This window comes from Sciurus carolinensis, chromosome 3, assembly GCF_902686445.1.
Source record: "Sciurus carolinensis chromosome 3, mSciCar1.2, whole genome shotgun sequence".
NCBI classification, from domain to species: Eukaryota; Metazoa; Chordata; class Mammalia; order Rodentia; family Sciuridae; genus Sciurus; species Sciurus carolinensis.
In genome coordinates, this window is record NC_062215.1 from 132,797,715 (window position 1) to 132,817,981 (window position 20,267).

Sequence of the window (20,267 nt, forward strand, 5' to 3'; positions counted from 1 at the left end):
AATTTATGTTCATTTTGGTAGATTCTGTTTTGGGGTTAATTCTGTTTCATAGTATTTTAAGTCATGATTTTAGAAAAGATATAGATTCTATAAAAATGTCTCTATTTTTCTTTCAGCAACTCCAAAATGTTTGTTCTTAGTATATGATTCATATTAATTTTTACTGAAGGCAGATGCAACAACCAAAGAAGGCGTTAGAGAAAAGAATTTAGCTCAATCTCTATTTTTAGTTTGAACTGCAGCTGTAATGGAAAAAGGAAACATAGAAAGAAATGTAACTTGGAAACATTGTTGACTAATGTTCTGAATCTATTTTATATGTGAATTACTTTTAGTTATTGGAGCTTATCTGTCAACATAAATGCTCATATGAGGAAATTATGAAATTATTTCATCCAAATATCATCACTTAACACTGATTTTATTTTTCCTCATATGAAACATTGGTAGAATCAAACGCTCATTACAAATAGTATAAAACAAAAGATCAACTACAACTGTTCTACATCCCCTTAACATTTTTTAAACTGTAATTGAAGTCTAATTTGCATTCATCTAAAATCATCAACTTTGTGTTTATAAATTCAATGAGTTTCAGTAAATTTATAAAGTTGTCACCTAAAACCATACCTGTTTAAGAATAATTGGATCACCTGCCCAGAAGTGCTCTCTAAGCCTTTTATATTTGGTCTTCATTCTCAGGACTCACTCCAGAAAAATATTCGTCTACTGTTGCTGTAGTTGTGCTTCTTCTAAAAATTCATATAAATAAACTTTTACAGCAATAATCATTTGTCTCTAGCTTCTCTCAATTAGCATGTTTGTGTGTATGGGTGTGGAGGAGTGAGTCATTCATATCGGTGCACATATCAATAGTTTATTTCTTCTTTAGGATAAGTAGTATTACATTGCATGAATATACCATATTTTATTCAGTATTGGTTGAGTATTTGGGTAATTTGCAGTTTGGGGCTATTGTTAAGTGCTGCTTCTTTGAACATTGTGTAAATGAATTCATTTCTATGGGGTAAAAGTCTAAAACCGAAATATCTGGGACTGAGGTAAGTGTATGTTTAATTTATTTTAAAAAGTCTAAAGTGTTTTCTAAAATATGATTTAAAATTCCCACCAGAGAAGTATTCAGATAAGAAGAAGGTTTTGTTTCCAATTGCTCCATGGGTTGGAATAGAAGCAATGGAAGCACTGCTTTTTAGCAAGGTAGGTGAAAGAGGGAATTCACTGAAATTCAGTACTGAACTGTCAGAGTCTTAGAGCCTCAGAATTTGGGTACATTGAACAAAGAGTAAGAATGAATATATTGGAACCAAACCATTTGTAGTACCAGAAGTGATGATGGGTTACCATACAGGGAGAGAAAATACAAATAGAAGAGAAATGCAATAGACAAATCTGGCACAGAAAATTATTCAGATAAGAAAAGCAGTCTAAACTTAGTGGATCCAGAGTCTTCAGGCAAACTGATGTTTGAAAAGTGCTCTGTTTCTTAATTGGCAATCAGAGAGCTGAGGTGGGATTCATCTTGAGGAGGTCAAACTGCAGTTTGCTGCTGTTGGAGCTCAGGAGATTATAGCAAACATTGCCACACTGTCTCAGAGAGTACCTGCCATGGGTTGTAGAGGTTATCTAGCAGAACATGAGTGAAATGGTACAGAGAAGATTGTACCCAGAGTGTTGCAAGTCAGAAATACAAATGGGGAGGAATCTCACTTTCCCATTGATTCTGAAAGTTCATTGGATCAGCTGAAGAAGGTCAGAAAACTGAACAGGCAAGCGGAAGTACACTCAGGGACTGAGCCTGAGAAGGCAGTAGTCTTGGGCAACAGGGTGGGACCTATGGAGGATTGGTTCTCCTCCCGCATGAGTAGAATTCTTGGGAGGCTTCAGAAATCTAGATTCCCAGCAGAGATGAGCATCTGCCTGGAACTATGGGTGGATAGAGCCAATCTTTCCAGAGAATATAATACCCCCCAAAGTCCCTAAAGTCTAATTAGATCTAAGCCACAACCACCAGAACTTCTCTCTTAGAACTCTTCAGCAGCCCCGCCCTGGAAGTGCATCAACCTGGTCTGCCTGTACAAGACTCCAATTGACAGTACTTCCCACTGTATCCTACCTTGTACTGGTGAGAAAATAAGTTGAGAGCTATTTCAACCATCTTCAATCTTGGACCACTCCAGATGGGTGAGCAACACAAAAACAGGAAGGGGTTAATCTCATTCACATCCCTCATGGTTGAGAGAAAGGGTTCCTGTAGGAGGGATGGGATGGCTGTGAAATAAAAGCTATGATGGTATTTACTTAACAGAAATAAAGACAGAAGGCAAATTTACCTTAAGAGCAGGGGTGTGACTGAGCCATCCAGAAGGGTCTGGCTCTAAGGAAGGAAAGAGTCTGCACTTGCTTTGTTTATAGTGGTACAGATCAAAGAGGACCGGTAGGAGCTTCTTCCAGCAAAAACAGGATGCCAGGGTGGATGTAAGCAAGCCATTTGGCTCTAGCGGGTCACTCCCACATGCTTGTATTTGCACTTGAGTGGTGAGCTAATGCAGGATAACCACATGACCCAGGCATTCTATAACAGTCATTATCCAACTGTGAGTTCCTGAGGCCAGATATTCCTGGGTAATGGCTCCAACTATGCTCAGTTCTCATACAAGTAATCATGAATGGCTTCCCACAGGTTAATAATCCCCAGCCCTTAACCATGTGTGCTCTTGTGCTTTCTCTATCTCTCAGTAGGTAGCCCATGAAGAAATGGAAAGAAGGATATTTGGGCATAGTAACCATCCATTCTTATTGGCAGTTTTGACCACATCAGTTCAGAAAATTCTTTCCTGTTTTCATTAAGAATCTTTGTGTGTGCACGCATATGCATGTGTTTGTGTGTGTTTTTACTAAACTAATTGGTTCATGGATATACATATATATAACTTTTTTTCTTATTTTTAACATTTTTAATGATTATTATTTTTTCTTTTGAGGGTTATGGATTTACATTTGTTTAATTTGGTTTGTTTACTTGTTTCCCTTTCTCTCCTTTCTTTTCCTGCTAACAAATTCTCCTATTATCTCTTCCTCTCTCCCTTTACTTTCTTTATTTCTATATTTCTTCTCCATATTTATAGCTATCACTTGCTGCATTTCCTATTTATTCTCACTAATTACATTTTGAACATTTTAAACTCTCTTTCCTATCAGTTTCTTTTTGTACATTATATTTCAACCATCTATTACAACTATTTGATTTATATATCTCCTCCCCTAAACCACTAATGTTGTTGCAGTTATTAGTACTATGAATAGTATAGTTGATACCCACCGTTTATTTTAATGCCCTATATATTTTACAACCATTTATTATTTTGGTTGTTTGCAATGGCTGCTCCACCATTCCTCTTTATGTGGTATTTAGTGTGGTAGATGCCATACTAGACGATGGGTATTTATTTTAATGCTATACATTGTTTGCTTAAGTTGTTACTATTACTTGTTTTCCCATATTCTGTGAGGTGCTGGGAATCTAAAGGGTATTAAAGTTCACAGTGTAGGACTCTGCTGCTAACTGAGCCAAACTAACTGAGCCAAAAGGCAGGTCACCTTGATCCACATTTAAATTAACCACATTCAAACATTAGTGATACTATAAAACAAAGAATACAAGACATAAAAAACCCATACAAATGATCAGGCCCCAAATAGGAATGGCTAGAAGAGCCCCTAGGCTCCACTCATGTGATCCACTACTACAGCAAAAACAGACAGCAATAACACAAACCTGTGGATACCACACCCATGAGGTGTGTCAATCTAGATTACTCTAGAACAGTTTATCAAGAGAAGGTTGTCCCCTAAAAACACCCACACATAAAAGTGGAAGAAAAATCCATCTCAATGGATGCTTAAAACAAGCATAGCAATACAAGAAATATGAAAAAACAAGGTAACATGATGCCTCCTAGTCAATTACTCATAATTTATCAGCAACTGACTCCAAAGATACTGAAGTAGATAAAATATCAAATAAAAATTTTTAAAAAAATAAGGATAAAATGATCAGTTAATTCCAAGAGAACACAGGCAAACAACTGAATGAATTAAGGATATAAATACATGAAATGAATTAGAAATTCAATAAGGAGATAGAGATATAAAAAAAGAACTAAATAGATATCTTGCAAATGAAAGTCAATAAATCAATAACATTTTCATTTGAAAGTCTTACTAATAGCATAAGCCATGTTGTAGATAGTATTTCAGAGCTTGAAGACAAAGTGGCTAGCCTTGAACATTCAGACACTATTAAAGAAAAGAAAATAAACAATTACCAATACATACAAGAACTCTGTGACAATATATGAGACCAATTAGGAATAATTAAAATTAAAAAGTGTTGTGAGTTTCAGACTAATGGAATAAATAACTGCTTCACAGACATAATAACAGAAAGTTTTCCAAACCATGAGAATGAGATGGACATCAGGATACAGAAAGTATTCAGAAGCAAAAATAAACAAAATCAAAATGAACTTCTCCACAACACATTATAATTAAAATGCCTCAGATACGGAGCAAGAAAAGAAGTTTTAAAACCTCAAGAGAAAAATGTCAGTTCACATTTAGAGGTAAGTCAATCAGAATTACTTCTGATTTCTCAGCACAAACTACAAAATCCAGGAGGACTTGAAATGATGTCTTCCAAGCTCTGAAAGTAAATAAGTGTTAATGAAGACTGCTATATCCAGCAAAACTTTCCTTCAGAATTGAAGAAATAAAAACCTTCCAAAATAAACAGACACTAAAATAATGCATGACTATTAAGCCAGTACTACAGAAAACACTTATAGAAGCAATTCACACAGAAGAAATACATCCCAGAGTTCACAAATGTACAAATTTCATTTGAAGAGTAACTAAGAATGTGAGAAACAGGACCACAATAAGTATTAGTAATAGATTGAAATGACAGAAGTTAATTAACATCTCTTCGTGATAACATTGAATATAAATGGTCTCAACTCTCCAATTAAAAGACACAGAAAGTAAAAGGATGTATATTGATATACCATGCAAATGGAACCCCAAAACAAGCAGGAGGAGGTACTATCATAAAATAAAACTTCAAGTCAAAATTAATCAGAAGAAACAAAAAAAGATCATTTCTTACTGGGAAAAACTCAGCTAAAAGACATAGGAATAGTAAATTTGTGCCCCAAATGTTGGTGTACCTAATAGCATAAAACAAACAAGTTGTAAGAATAAAAGAATCCACAATTATAACCCAAAGGAACTCTAACTCAAAATAGCAATGCTCGAGGAATCACAATATTGACTTCAAATTGTACTACAGAGCCATAGTATATGTATAAAAACTGCTTGGTATATGTATAAAAACAGATACATAGACTAATGGTACAAAATAGAAGATATAGAGACAAACCAAACCAGATAGAGTCATCTGAGCCTTTTTAAAAAATTTTCAAACCATACTTTGGAGAAAAGACAAACTTTTTAGATGAGCGGTGCTGGGAAAACTAGTTATCCATATGTAGAATTATGAAACTAGTCTTTATCTCTCACCCTGCACAAAGTCAACTCAAAACTGCTCAAAGACCTAGGAATTAGATCCAAAACTATGCAACTCCTAGAAGAAAATGAAGGAACAATGTTTCAACATTGCCACTTTCTCAATAGGACTCCCTAAAACTCAAGAAATAATGCCAAGGGTTAATAAATGGAATGTCATTAATTTTTAAAGCTTTTGCAGGGAAAGGAAATGTTAAAAGTGAACAGGAGAAAACTTTATTAGCTACACTTTTGATAGAGGAGTAATGTTCAGAATATATGAAGAACTAAGATCTTAACACTAAAAATTGGGCAAATGAACAAAAAAAAAAAAAAAAAACACTTCTCAAAAGAAGAAATAGAAATGGCCAACAAATATATGAATACATATTTAACATCATTAGTAATTAGGGAAATGCAAGTCAAAACTACTCTGAGATTTCTTCTCACTCCAGTTAGAATGGCAGCCTTCAATAATACAAACGAAAATAAATGCAATAAATAATAAATACTGGAGAGGATGTGGAGGAAAAGGAACAATTTTATATTGTTGGTGGGATTATAAATTAGTGCAAATCAGTTTGGAGTTAAAATACTATAAATGAAGTCACCATATGACCTAGTTATATAACTTTTTGGTATTTATCTTAAAGAGTAAAGTCATCATACTTTAATGATACATGCATGCCCATGTTTATTGTAGCACAATTTGCAATAGTCAAACAATGGAACCAGCCTAGGTGTCCATCAATGAATGAATAAATAAAGAAAATGTATACATACATGATGGAGTTTTCTTCAGTCATAAAGAATGAAATTAGCAGGAAAATGGATGGAACTTGAGAGCATTATGTTAAGTGAAAAAAAACCATACTCAAAATTCTGTATGTTTTTTCTCATGAGAGAGATAAAGATGAAAAAAAGAAAGTTATTTTTGGAGGGAGGTAGAAAAAAATCCCACCAGACCTATGTAAAGATTTTGTTTATTACATGTCCTTTTCAATATTCTATTTTATCAATTACTTTTATATTCTCTATTCTAGGGGATATGAATTTTCTCATTGTTTTTATTTGCATACACACACTGATATTAAACACTTTTCCATGTGCATATTTGCATTATGGGAAACTTCTTTCCTGAAACATCAATAATTTATACATTTGTTTAGCAATGTCCATTTATTTTCCATAAGCTGCTTGTTGTTTGCCATCATTTTCTTCAATTGTGAGTTTTTAAATATATTTTTTGGATAAATTTTAATATTTTGCTAAATGTCCATATCTATATATGTATATCTATATAGATATGTATATCTGTGAGTTTCTATTGTCTAGCATATGATAATTTTCCTGTTGTCTGTGACTTATCTTTTCATTTATTTTTTTTCTTTTTTTTTTCTTTTTTTTATTGTAAACAAATGGGATACATGTTGTTTCTGTTTGTACATGGAGTAACAGCATACCATTTGCATATTCATACATTTACAAAGAGTAATGATGTTTGATTCATTCTGTTATTTTTTCCTCCCCCTCCACCCCTCCCATCTCTCTTTTCCCTCTATACAGTCCCTCCTTCCTCCATTCTTGCCCCCCTCCCACCCCCCATTACATGTCATCATCCACTTATCAGTGAGATCATTCATCTTTTGGATTTTTGAGATTGGCTTATCTCACTTAACATGATAATTTCCAATTTCATCCATTTGCCTGCAAATGCCATAATTTTATTATTCTTTATAGCTGAGTAACATTCCATTGTATATATATATATACCACAGTTTCTTTATCCATTCATCAATTGAAGGACATCTAGGTTGGTTCCATAGTCTGGCTATTGTGAATTGAGCAGCTATGAACATTGATGTGGCTGTATCTCTGTAGTATGCCAATTTCAAGTCCTTTGGGTATAGGCCCAGGAGTGGGATAGCTGGGTCAAATGGTAGGTTCATTCCAAGTTTTCTAAGGAATCTCCACACTGCTTTCCAGAGTGGCTGCACTAATTTGTAGTCCCACCAGCAATGTATGAGTATACCTTTTTCCCCACATCCTCTCCAACACCTATTGTTGCTTGTATTCTTGATAATCACCATTGTAATTGGGGTGAGATGGAATCTTAGTATAGTTTTGATTTGCATTTCTCTTATTACTAAAGATGGTGAACATTTTTTCATATAGTTGTTGATTGCTTGTAGATCTTCTTCTGTGAAGTGTCTGTTCATATCCTTAGCCCATTTGTTGATTGGGTTATTTGTATTCTTGGTGTAGAGTTTTTTGAGTTCTTTATAGATTCTGGAAATTAGTGCTCTATCTGAAGTATGAGTGGCAAAGATATTCTCCCACTCTGTAGGCTCTCTCTTCACATTTCTGATAGTTTCCTTTGCTGAGAGAAAGCTTTTTAGTTTGAATCTATCCCAGTTGTTTATTCTTGCTTTTATTTCTTGTGCTATGGGAGTCCTGTTAAGGAAATCTGATCCTGAGCCAACAAGTTGAAGGTTTGGACCTACTTTTTCTTCTATAAGATGCAGGGTCTCTGGTCTGATTTCAAGGTCCTTGATCCATTGTGAGTTGATTTTTGTGCAGGGTGAGAGATAGGGGTTTAGTTTCATTCTGTTGCATATGGATTTCCAGTTTTCCCAGCACCATTTGTTGAAGAGGCTATCTTTTCTCCATTGCATATTTTTGGCCCCTTTGTCTAGTATTAGAAAATTGTATTCATTTGGGTTTGTGTCTGCATCCTCTATTCTGTACTATTGATCTACCTGTCTATTTTGGTGCCAATACCATGCTGTTTTTGTTACTATTGCTTTGTAGTATAGTTGAAGTTCTGGTATTGTGATACCCCCTGCTTCATTCTTCCTGCTAAGGATTGCTTTAGCTATTCTGGGTTTCCTATTCTTCCAGATGAATTTCATGATTGTTTGCTCTATTTCTGTAAGGTATGTCATTGGGATTTTAATTGGAATTGCATTGAATCTGTATAGCACTTTTGGTAGTATGGCCATTTTGACAATATTAATTCTGCCTATCCAAGAACATGGGAGATCTTTCCATCTTCTAAGGTCTTCCTTAATTTCTTTCTTCTATGTTTTGTAGTTTTCATTGTAGAGATCTTTTACCTCTTTGGTTAGATTGATGCCCAAGTATTTTATTTTTTTGAGGCTATTGCAAATGGAGTTATTTTCCTCATTTCCCTTTCAGCTGTTTCATCACTTGTGTATAAAAATGCTTTAGATTTATGCCTGTTGATTTTATAGCCTGCTACTTTGCTGAATTCATTGATGAGGTCTAGAAGTTTTCTGGAGGAGGCTTTGGATCCTCTAACTAGAGAATCATGTCATCTGCAAATAGTGACAGCTTAAGTTCCTCTTTTCCTATTCGTATCCCTTTAATTTCTTTAGTCTGCCTAATTGCTCTGGCTAGAGTTTCGAGGACAATGTTGAATAGAAGTGGTGAAAGAGGACATCCCTGTCTTGTTCCCATTTTTAAAGGGAATGGTTCAGTTTTTCTCCATTAAGAATGATGTTGGCCATGGGCTTAGCATAAATAGCCTTTACAATATTCAGGTATGTTCCTAGTATCCCTATTTTTTCTAGTGTTTTGAGCATGAAGGGGTGTTGTATTTTGTCGAACACTTTTTCTGCGTCAATTGAAATAACCATATGATTCTTATCCTTAAGTCTATTGACATGATGGATTACGTTTATTGATTTACGAATGTTGAACCATCCTTGCATTCCAGGAATGAACCCCACTTGATCGTGGTGCACATTTTTCTTAATATGTTTTTGGATACGGTTTGCTAATATTTTGTTAAGGATCTTTGCATCTATATTCATCAAGGATATTGATCTAATTTTTTTTTTCCTTGATGTGTCTTTTCCTCGTTTGAGTATGAGGGTCATATTAGCTTCATAGAATGAGATTGGTAGGGTACCCTCCTTTTCTATGTCCTGGAATACTTTGAGAAGTATTGGAATGAGTTCTTCTTTGAAGGTCTTGTAGAACTCGGCTGAGAATCTGTCTGGTCCTGGGCTTTTCTTGGATGGTAGATTTTTAATGGTTTCTTCTATTTCATTGTTTGATATTGATCTGTTTAAATCGTATATGTCCTCCTGATTCAGTTTGGGAGGAGCATATGTCTCTAGAAATTTGTCAATGTCTTCGGTAGTTTCTATTTTGTTGGAATACAGATTTTCAAAGTAGCTTCTCATTATGTTCTATATCTCAGTGGTGTCTGTCATGATATTTCCTTTTGCATCATGTATTTTAGTAATTTGAGTCTTCTCTCTCCTTCTCTTTGTTAGTGTGGCTAAGGGTTTGTCTATTTTGTTTACTTTCTCAAAGAACCAACTTTTTGTTTTGTCAATTTTTTGAATAGTTTCTTTTGTTTCAATTTCATTGATTTCAGCTCTGATTTTAATTATTTCCTGTCTCCTGCTACTTTTTCTGTTATTCTGTTCTTCTTTTTCTAGGGCTTTGAGCTGTAATGTTAGGTCATTTAGTTGTTGACTTTTCATTCTTTTCTGGAATGTGCTCCATGCAATGAATTTTCCTCTTAGTACCGCTTTCATAATGTCCCAGAGATTTTGATATGTTGTATCATCGTTCTCATTGACCCCTAAGAATTTTTTAATCTCCTCCCTGATGTTTTTTGTTATCCATGTTTCATTCAATAGCATATTATTTAGTCTCCAAGTGTTGGAGTAATTTCTGTTTTTCATTTTGTCATTGATTCCTACTCTCAGTCCATTATGATCTGATAGAACACAAGGCAGTATCTCTATTTCTTTGCATTTCCTAAGGACTGCTTTGTGGCATAACATATGGTCTATTTTCGAGAAGGTTCCATGTGCTGCTGAGAAGAAAGTGTATCCGCTCGTTGATGGATGGAATATTCTATATATGTCTATTAAGTCTAGGTTCTTGATTGTGTTATTGAGTTCTATGGTTTCTTTGATTGGATTTTGTTTGGAAGATCTATCTAGTGGTGACAGCGGTGCATTAAAGTTGCCCAGAATTATTGTGTTGTGGTCTACGTGATTCTTGAAATTGAGAAGGATTTGTTTGATGTACAGAGATGCACCATTGTTTGGGGCATAAATATTTACTATCGTCATGTCTTCCTGATTTATGGTTTCCTTAAGCAGTATGAAATGTCCTTCTTTATCCCTTCTGACTAACTTTGACTTGAAGTCCACTTTATCTGATATAAGGATGGAAACCCCCGCTTTTTTACTGAGTCCATGTGCATGGTAGGTTTTTTCCCATCCTTTCACCTTTAGTCTGTGGATGTCTTTTTCTATGAGATGAGTCTCTTGCAGGCAGCATATTGTTGGGTCTTTCTTTTTAATCCATTCTGCCAGTCTATGTCTTTTGATTGATGAGTTTAGGCCATTAACGTTCAGGGTTATTATTGAGATATGATTTGTATTCCCAGTCATTTGGTTTATTTTTGGTTTTTAAGTTGGCTTGGTTTCTCCTTTGAGTGGTTTTTCTCTAAGGTAGTTCCTCCCTTTGCTGACCTCCATTGTTGTATTTCATTTTCTCCTCATGGAATATTTTGTTGAGAACATTCTGTAGTGCAGGCTTTCTATTTGTAAATTCTTTTAACTTTTGTTTATCATGGAAGGATTTTATTTCATCTTTCAATCTGAAGGTTAGTTTTGCTGGGTATAGGATTCTTGGTTGGCAACCATGTTCTTTCAGAGCTTGAAATATGTTGGTCCAGGCCCTTCTAGCTTTTAGAGTCTGGGTTGAGAAGTCGGCTGCTATCCGTTTTGCTCTCCCCCTATATGTAATCTGATGCTTTTCTCTCTCGGCCTTCAAAATCCTATCTTTATTTTGAGTGTTAGGCATTTTCATTATAATGTGCCTTGGTGTGGATCTGTTGTGATTCTGTGCATTTGGTGTTCTGTAAGCCTCTTGTATTTGATTTTCCATTTCATTCTTCAGGTTTGGGAAATTTTCTGATATTATTTCATTGAATAGGTTGTTCATTCCTTTGGTTTGTATCTCTGTGCCTTCCTCAATCCCAATAATTCTTAAATTTGGTCTTTTCATGATGTCCCATAGTTCTTGGAGATTCTGTTCATGATTTCTTACCATCGTCTCTGTTTGGGCAACTTTATTTTCAAGATTAAATATTTTGTCTTCATTGTCTGAGGTTCTGTCTTCCAAGTGGTCTAGTCTTTTGGTGATGCTTTCCATTGAGTTTTTTATTTGGTTTATTGTCTCCTTCATTTCAAGGATTTCCATTTGTTTTTTTTTGAGAATCTCTATCTCTTTGTTGAAATGATCTTTTGCTTCCTGCACTTGCTCTTTCATTTGCTCTCTTATCTCATCCTGCATTTGCTCTCTTATCTCATCCTTTGCTTCGTGAATCATCTTAATCATGTAAAATCTGAAGTCCTTTTCTGACATTTCTTCCACCATACTGTAATTGGATTCTATTAATATAGAATCTAGATTTGTTTGGATCATTTTCTTCCCTTGTTTTTTCATGTTGTTCATGTATCTTCCCCTCTAGCAGTGCAGACCTGGGGTATTGCAGATTTCCCCCTATAGACTTATAGTGGCCCTATAGGTTTCCAAAACCCTTTCTTTAAGGGGAGATCAATATTAGCAGTGCCCAAATCAGACACTATGCAATCCTAGACCAAATAGCCCCTATGGGGACAATAACAAAATTGTCATAATAAACAAAATGAGTTCAAATATTATCTTCGGTAAAACAAACAGGTTTGCAATAACGTCTGCGGTTTCTAATGGAGGACAAAGAGGATGCAGAGGGATGTAGAATGTGGCTGTTAATGGGATAAGAAAAGAATATACAGAAGTTCTAGAAAATAGAAAGGGTGAGAGTGTAATCAAAAGAAATTGGATGTTAGCATGCAAAAAAGGGAGAAAGATACTCTGAGGGAACAGGTAAACAAAAGAAAAAGAAAGCAAGAAAAGTAAAGAAATAAAAACTTATTTTTTTTAAAAAAGGAGAGAAAAGAAAATCTACTGTATAACAGTCATATACTAATGAAACCTCCCAGTGTTCAGTAGCCTGATGCATGAGAGGTACCTGACAAAGAGCTTCAAGCCTCCAGCAGGCGACGCAGGATGGGATTTGCCCCACCCAAATATCAGAGCTACCGCTTCCAGGATTATCCACAATGGCTGCTCCGGCTTCGAAATGTGTTGGCAAATGGGGAGCTGCAGCTCAGGGTTGGACGTGGTCAGCTGGAGGTCCTGGAGACGGGATGCAGTTGGCCCGGCAGGGGTCCTGGGGGTCCAGTGTGTTTGGTGTGGTTGTGGGATCCTGGATGCCGGGTGCAATCATTCGGTCTGGGGTCCCGTTGATAGGTTGCAGTCAGTTGGTTTGGGGGTCCTGGTGGCAGGGAGCAGTCAGTCGATGTGAGGGCCCCAGAGGCAGGGAGCGATCGGTGGGGCTGAGGGATCCTGGAGACGGGGCTCAGTCAGTCCGGCCAGGGTTTCTACTGGGCCTGGCTGTTGTCTCCTTAATCAGGTTTTCATTGCTATGGCCAAAATACCATGTGTGTGAACCAGCGCAAGAGAGAGTAAGGAGCCAAAAAGTTCTATTTTCAAATATTTCTTTTGTCATTTGTGCTTTTTGTATCATATAGAATTTCTTACTAACATTTTCTCCTTCCTTTGTGTTTTAAAGTTTTAATAGCTATATTTAATTTTGTTTCATATTGAATTAATTTGTTATTTATGGTAGATGCTAAAATTAAATATTTATGCCTACAGATATCCAACATTTCTACAGATTTGTAAAAAGATTCCTTTCTAAATTGTTATTTTCTTTTGTTGAAATTCAGTTGACCATAGAGATGAGAGTCTATTTCTGAACTCTGTATTCTATTACATTAATCTATTTTTCTATCCCTATAGCACAGTCTGATTACTGCTGATTTATAATGTATTATAATGAAGTAATATAAATCATTCAGCTTTGTTTCCTATATACTTTTTTCTGTTTATTATAGATAGTTTTCATTTTCACATAACTCTTAAGGAAATTTTGCCTATCCCTATCAAAAAAACCTGCTAAGACTGATAACAATTGCTTTAAATCTACAGATCAATGTGGAGAAAATTGCCATTTTGGCAACATTGAATCTTCCAGTTCATAAAAATGTTATCCCTCTCCATTTACTCAGGTATTCTTCATTTTCTCTGACAATAATTTTTTATTCTTCAATATGGGGAATTATGATATTGATTATGAATGTTTATACAACTTGCATTTCTGGGGTACATCTCAGATAGTTATGATTTTTAATCCTTTATATTGGTTGCAACTTTTTTATGTTATTTTGTTTAGTGTGTATTGCATTATTTTCATGTAGAGTTTACTATATAGATTATTTTCAACTGGATTTTTGCTCACATTTTTCATACTCTTATTGGTTTGTGTGTTTCAGTTATTTCAAATTCTCAGCATTATTTTGGTGGTCTCTGGTAATAATGTTGGTATATGATTTTTCTCTTTCTACATAGAAATATTCCTGTGTTGTCTGTATTAGTACATCCTCCCAAGTTCTTATGGTTATTATTAAATGGTACATCTTTTTTATCACTCTACCTATTTGTGTCCCTGAAATTAACATAGCTTATAGTTTTATCTTGACTTTTTAAAAAATCCAATCTGATAGTTTTTGTCTTTTATTTGGATTATATAGTACATTTACATTCAAAATAATTATAAATTTTTTTGCAATAAGGTTTGGCCTTTTTTGTTTTCTGTATGTCTTTTAGTTCCTTAACTACATGTTTTTATTAGTGCATTATAGTTATACATAATACTGAGGTTCATGTTGACATAATCATACAAGCATGGAATATAATTTACTCTCAGTTCCCAGTACTTCCCCTTTTCTTTCCCTCCTCCCTTTGCTGTTCCCTTTTCTCTACTCTACTGGTCTTCCTTGGATTTATTTATATTTTTATTAAACTTCATATATATTTAGATGTGTGTGTATATATATATATATATATATATATATATATATATATGATAGTTTGGTCAATTTCATTCTGTACGTCTTAATGTTATTTCTACTTTTATAATACTCTTTCTAATTTGGTCTTAAAGTCTTTATTTTGAGAGTGCCTATAAGGTATAAGGTCTAGGCTTTCCCTGACTAGAAATTCAAGGAATTTGCTGTGGACTGTTTATGTTGTGCCTATCCTAAGTGTTGAATCCATAACCAGCTGTCTCTTTCACAGAAAACTTGTATATTCTGGCAGATGCTCTTGTAACTCTTTTCTGGGTCTGCATTTGGTTTATTCCGGCCAAGATCATACTTTTCTAAAGAGATCACTATCCCTCTCCCCACCAAAAAAGGTTAGGTTTGGCTCTCCTTGTTAGGTGAGATACATGAGTAGGTAAGAAGAAACTTTTTACTTTCAGATCCCAGAGAGATTAGGATGATGACAGGGAGCTGACAGGATCACCCTTGCTGATAGGGAGAAAGAGACAAAATGTGGGATCCTGCCTTCATTAGGTCTATGGGCATTAACCCTTAGGCTTTCCCATAAGAGTTATAGATTAGCTAGTTTAAAGAAATCCCCAGCATGAAGGGAGAATGCATTTGCATGATTATGGCATTGAGTATTAGATTTTATCACTGTCAAAAGGGTCACTGACAACCACTGTTAGGAGTACAGCTTGTAGGTCAACAGGTTGAGGAACAAGTAGGCTGTATCTCTAATAAGTAGGCTGTGTCTTGAACAAGCACATGGGGAGGTGAAGTTTTAAAAGGCCAAAGGTGACTGGGTAATACTGGTTTTTGAACTATTTATGTTAAACCTAAAAATAGCTGCCAGGGCAGCAAAGATATTAAATTTATAATATGTCTCATAACTTTTTATTCCTTTTTCTTCTTTCTTTTAAAATAATCTTTGTTAAATAAGCCATTTTGTTCCCTTTGTTGAATTTCTACTTATATCTTTGAGTATTTTTTTAGAGATTGATCCAAAAACTGTAATATGCTTATTTAATTTAATCCCAGGTTATTTTAGATAAGTATTCCCTTAATGTTGATAAATTATAGAAACTATGTTTAGCATAGTTCTATTTGTCCTTTTTTCTTTGTGCTATTATTATCATGTATATTTCACCTAGTTTTTTTAAACACCCAACAATATTGTATTGTGATTTTTGCTTTATCTCATAGTGTGTCATTTTAAACAATTAAGGAATGAAGGTATGTATTTATTTTTATTCATTTGAATAGTAGTTTCTGTAGTTTCTGGTGTCATTGGTTGTTTTATATAATATATTATAGTTGCTCTGGATTCTGTTTTGTGTTTATGAGAGTAGTTGTTTCTTCACCTTATATTAATTTGCAAAATCTGCCTCCTTCAAAATATGTTATCATTGCTTTTTGCTCAGTTTAAAAAATATTTTTAATTCTAGTTGCCAGTGGTCACACGTGTTCAGTGATGAGCCAGTAATACGGGAATATTTTGATAAGACACTCATTATTCCTCTAAGACTTTCATTCTTGTTAACTTCATTGTGAGTATGTGAAGGAATTTATTTATTTCAAAGTTGCAATCAGTTCTCAAGTCTCCATTGGCTCTTGTTTTTAACCAGAATCTCTCAGATCTCCCTCATGTTTATGTAATTTAAAATTTGTTGGGGATATATGGAGAGTTTATTTCAGAACTTCTATGGTACTCTCACTTTCTGGATCTCGTTAATTTCCAGTTGATCTTGTACTTGTACTAACCTGGAGTACAGAGTTCTGGGTTCTAAGTTTATTACTCCCTACTAAGTCCCCAAATCCAAGGGTCACCCTACCTCTTCTCAAATTCAATCCTTCACCTCTAGTGACAAAGTTGCTGGTTTTGTTACTAGACACAATCCAGATACGATATTCACAGAGGGATGAGAACAGGGAAAATGGGAGCTGATAAGATCAAGAAGTACAATGATGTCACTGGCCAATGGTGTAGAAGTGTGTCAAAAGGAATCCTCTTCAATATGTTGCTGAGCTAGGCTTAATTTTCATGTTTGCACTCCATGGAAATGGTTGTTGTTGCCAACTGCTGAAGTTCATGTCCTCATGAACTATTCAACAAAGGTCACATGACACTGTCAAGTTAGCAGTGAGTCCCTGAAGGGAATTTTGACTTTTGGCATTTATGGCAGATTTCTGAGAGCTGTTGATATTTTGAACAACCACTGCAAGAATAATTTCATGGGTAGGTTTTATGAGCTAGTTGTTTGAAATGACATCAACAATAGCCAATGGTTTTAAACATTGAGACTACTTAGAAGCTTGGTCAACAAATATAAATGTAACCTCAATAACAATGAAGACTAGACATTGAAATTCTTAGTATCCAAGTGAGGGCCTCTGTGTTATCCCATTTTCAACAGAGAACATATGTACAGAATTTCCATTATCTAATTAATATAGAAATGAAAAAAAAATTCTTAAACTTTAGGATGTCATTTAGAAATGTAAGAAAATATCTTTAATATTGAAATTTGAAAGCATTTTTTAGCCTCAAGCAAAAATACAAAACGACTTAAAAAATAGGAATTTTTAGAGTAGATGTGGCCCTGGGAGAAGAATTATAAAACAAATTTTAGACAAAAAAGAAAATTAAAACAGTTTGGTGTTGGTCTAGCTTTGCTCTGAGCCAGTACAGTGTGTGGGAAAAGAGATATAAAGGGATGTTTGTCTGATGATTGAAGGAAAAGGAAATAGATCAGAGGAATGTCAGTTCTTAGATAAATAATGTAAAAGTGAACTAACTAAAAATATTCAATTTGTCCAATGATCAAAACTTGCTTAGAATGAACTGGCTAAGTCAGCTGTTTTACAATTCTACTGAGAGTGGGCTCCCTGGAGTGATTTGTCTGATTCTTTAAAGCACCACCGCACTTTGCAAAACTGCAGGAAAATTATGTACACATTTTTTTTTTTACAATTAAGATAGATATAAGATTATCATGTTGATAATTAAGTTTTTGGTTATGTTAAATTAATCCAATATTTTGTGAAGTCCCATAAGCCTAACTTATTAAAAGAGAAAGGTAGTGTGTTTTCAGATGCTTTTTTGGGCTAAGTATGGACAACTAAAGTGAACAAAAGGCAGTTGCTTCTAATGTATTTGTTTAGTTAGCTGGGATCCATTTTTGCAGTGCACATAAAATCAAAATTAATATAATTGTCCCAAATATATTTTCAAGTGGTCTAGTATGGGCAAGACTGAGAACAAAGAGTCCTAAAATAAGCCACAACTCTGATGCTTAGGAACTTTATTTTGGGCTGGTTTTTCTTTTCTTTTCTTTTCTTTTTTTTTTTTTTTTTTGCCATGCTGGGGATTGAACCTGGCCTTGTGCTTGTGAGGCAAGCACTCTACCAACTGAGCCATACCCCCAACCCCTTTGGGCTGTTTTTTAACCTCTTAAGAGCCCCTAATTTATAAATACAAATAATAGTACTTACTTTCTAGAATTATTATAGAAAAGAATATATTTGATTAATTGCATATTAGGGGTTCAAGAAATGTCAGTTCACTTCACCTTCCTTCTTTGCCACCAAGATTTTAAACCTAGATAAATATTTGATGAGATGGCTTACTTTTAGCAATTACAAATGGGCAAGTAAGACAAAATTAAAGTGATTGTCAGATTCTGCACAAGGTGAAAAGCTGCTTGTGCAAAATTATTCCAGAATGGAATGGTGTTAGGTGATTGTAGTTATGAATAGCAGCACTATCAGTCATGTTGCTTATTCTAACAACAGTGGCTAGGGCAGGAAAATTTTTATTTAAGATTCATTTTATTTGCTCATAGAATACCATTCTTTTTTCCTGAATAATGTATAATAATATCAAAATATGTTAATTTTAAACACTAAGTAGTGATTCTAAACATATTAAATAGTGATTCTAATAATCAAAATAGAAAATGATGGCAAAGATATTGGTATTTGTACTTAAAGCTTATTAAAGATGGACATATTTATAGCAGAAAAGGAAGATACAGAGAACAAAAGAAATTCAAATTTAATGCATTTTTGTTCTTTTGGATCCCTTAGAGAACTTTAAAAGATGCCTACAACCATTTTTCTCTCATGAAAATGTGAACCGTGACAGGAAATAGCTCAGTCTCTCAGAGGTGATGAAGATAATTCCAATCCCCAATTTACTGTGACATAGCCTCTTGCTTTTTATAGCATAAGTCTAAAACAGTGTCCTAAACTGAAGCTTGAAAAAAAAATCACACACACACACACACACACACACAGACACACATCACAACACTGGAATGTAGAATATGCTATATTGTTGGTCTAATTTTCCTGTGGAAAATATTTGAACAAATGTATGCAACTTTATTTGTAAAATGAAGTAAAGTTTTATTACTTATACTGCTAATCTGATAAATATAGAACACCAATCCTAATAATCTAATGATTTCAGAGAATGAAATGTCTGAGACAGTTGATGTTGAAATACCTACTTTTCTATATGGCAAGATGAAATAGTGTCTCATATGTTTGTTAACCAGAGTAAAAAATAGTCACTGAATATATTTTTTTCCTAACTGTGTTTGATTATCCATCAATAAAGATGAGTATGAAAAGGTATGTTTAATGAATTTCCAAATGTCATTTTCAAGCTCAAACATTTTTTTCTACAAACATAACTTTATGGCCTTAAGAATATTTGAAATATAATTTTGAATAGGCATATACCCTTATGTTTTAGAACTGAGAGATAAAGCTTATTATTCTGCAGCCTCTTTAAGCACTATCAATCAAACTGGAAAAATATATGTGAGAACAGCGCAAGTAGGTAAAGGCATCATGCAAAATATGAAAACTATGAGTAATCGTATGTTTTTGGAAACAAATTTATCTTCTTATACTTTATTCTTCAATACAGTGTGGCTGCTGAACTGCAAATAATACTTACCCAAACCATAAGTAGTTCTCATTACTCTTTAGAAAGAAAATTATTCATAATAAAGATGAAGAAATAAATATCAATATTTGATTCAATATCATGGTTCAATACAATTTATTTTTCATTAATTGCTACTCACTTGGCCTTTAAGTGGTCTTTCTTCATTAATGTTCTGTTTATCTGCAATTTATTTTTATTATTTATCAACCATTATTATGTACATATTACCCATTCCCCAAAACAAGTCTCATATGCAATTCTGTTAACAGAAAAAAAATGCAGTATAGAAGTCCTCTGATATTAAAATGAAAGAGAGTTGGATTTTATTTAGCTACTGAATTACTCTCAATATGCTGGCAAAATTGCTAAGGTTTTTAAACCACAGTTTTTCTTCTCAACAATGGAGAGAGTAGAAATTACCTACTTCATGGGATTACTGTAAATATTATAAAATATAATGCTCAGGAAGAACCTATCCTCTGGATTCATAAATAAAAAGTTTAAATAAATAATGGCTGTTGTTATGGTCACAATGTTCATATCATTATATCTGAATAAAATATGTCTCAAAGATCATCTTTTACTAATTATGGCTCTAAAATAAGACAGAGTGCTCCCTTACCACCTGCTGCTCCTTTGAAAGCACAGTGAATTATTTTATTTCACAACTCATAAACAATTAACAGAAATATTTCTAGAAATAAGGTTTGGAAGGCTAACAAAAGAGGACTTTGCCACAT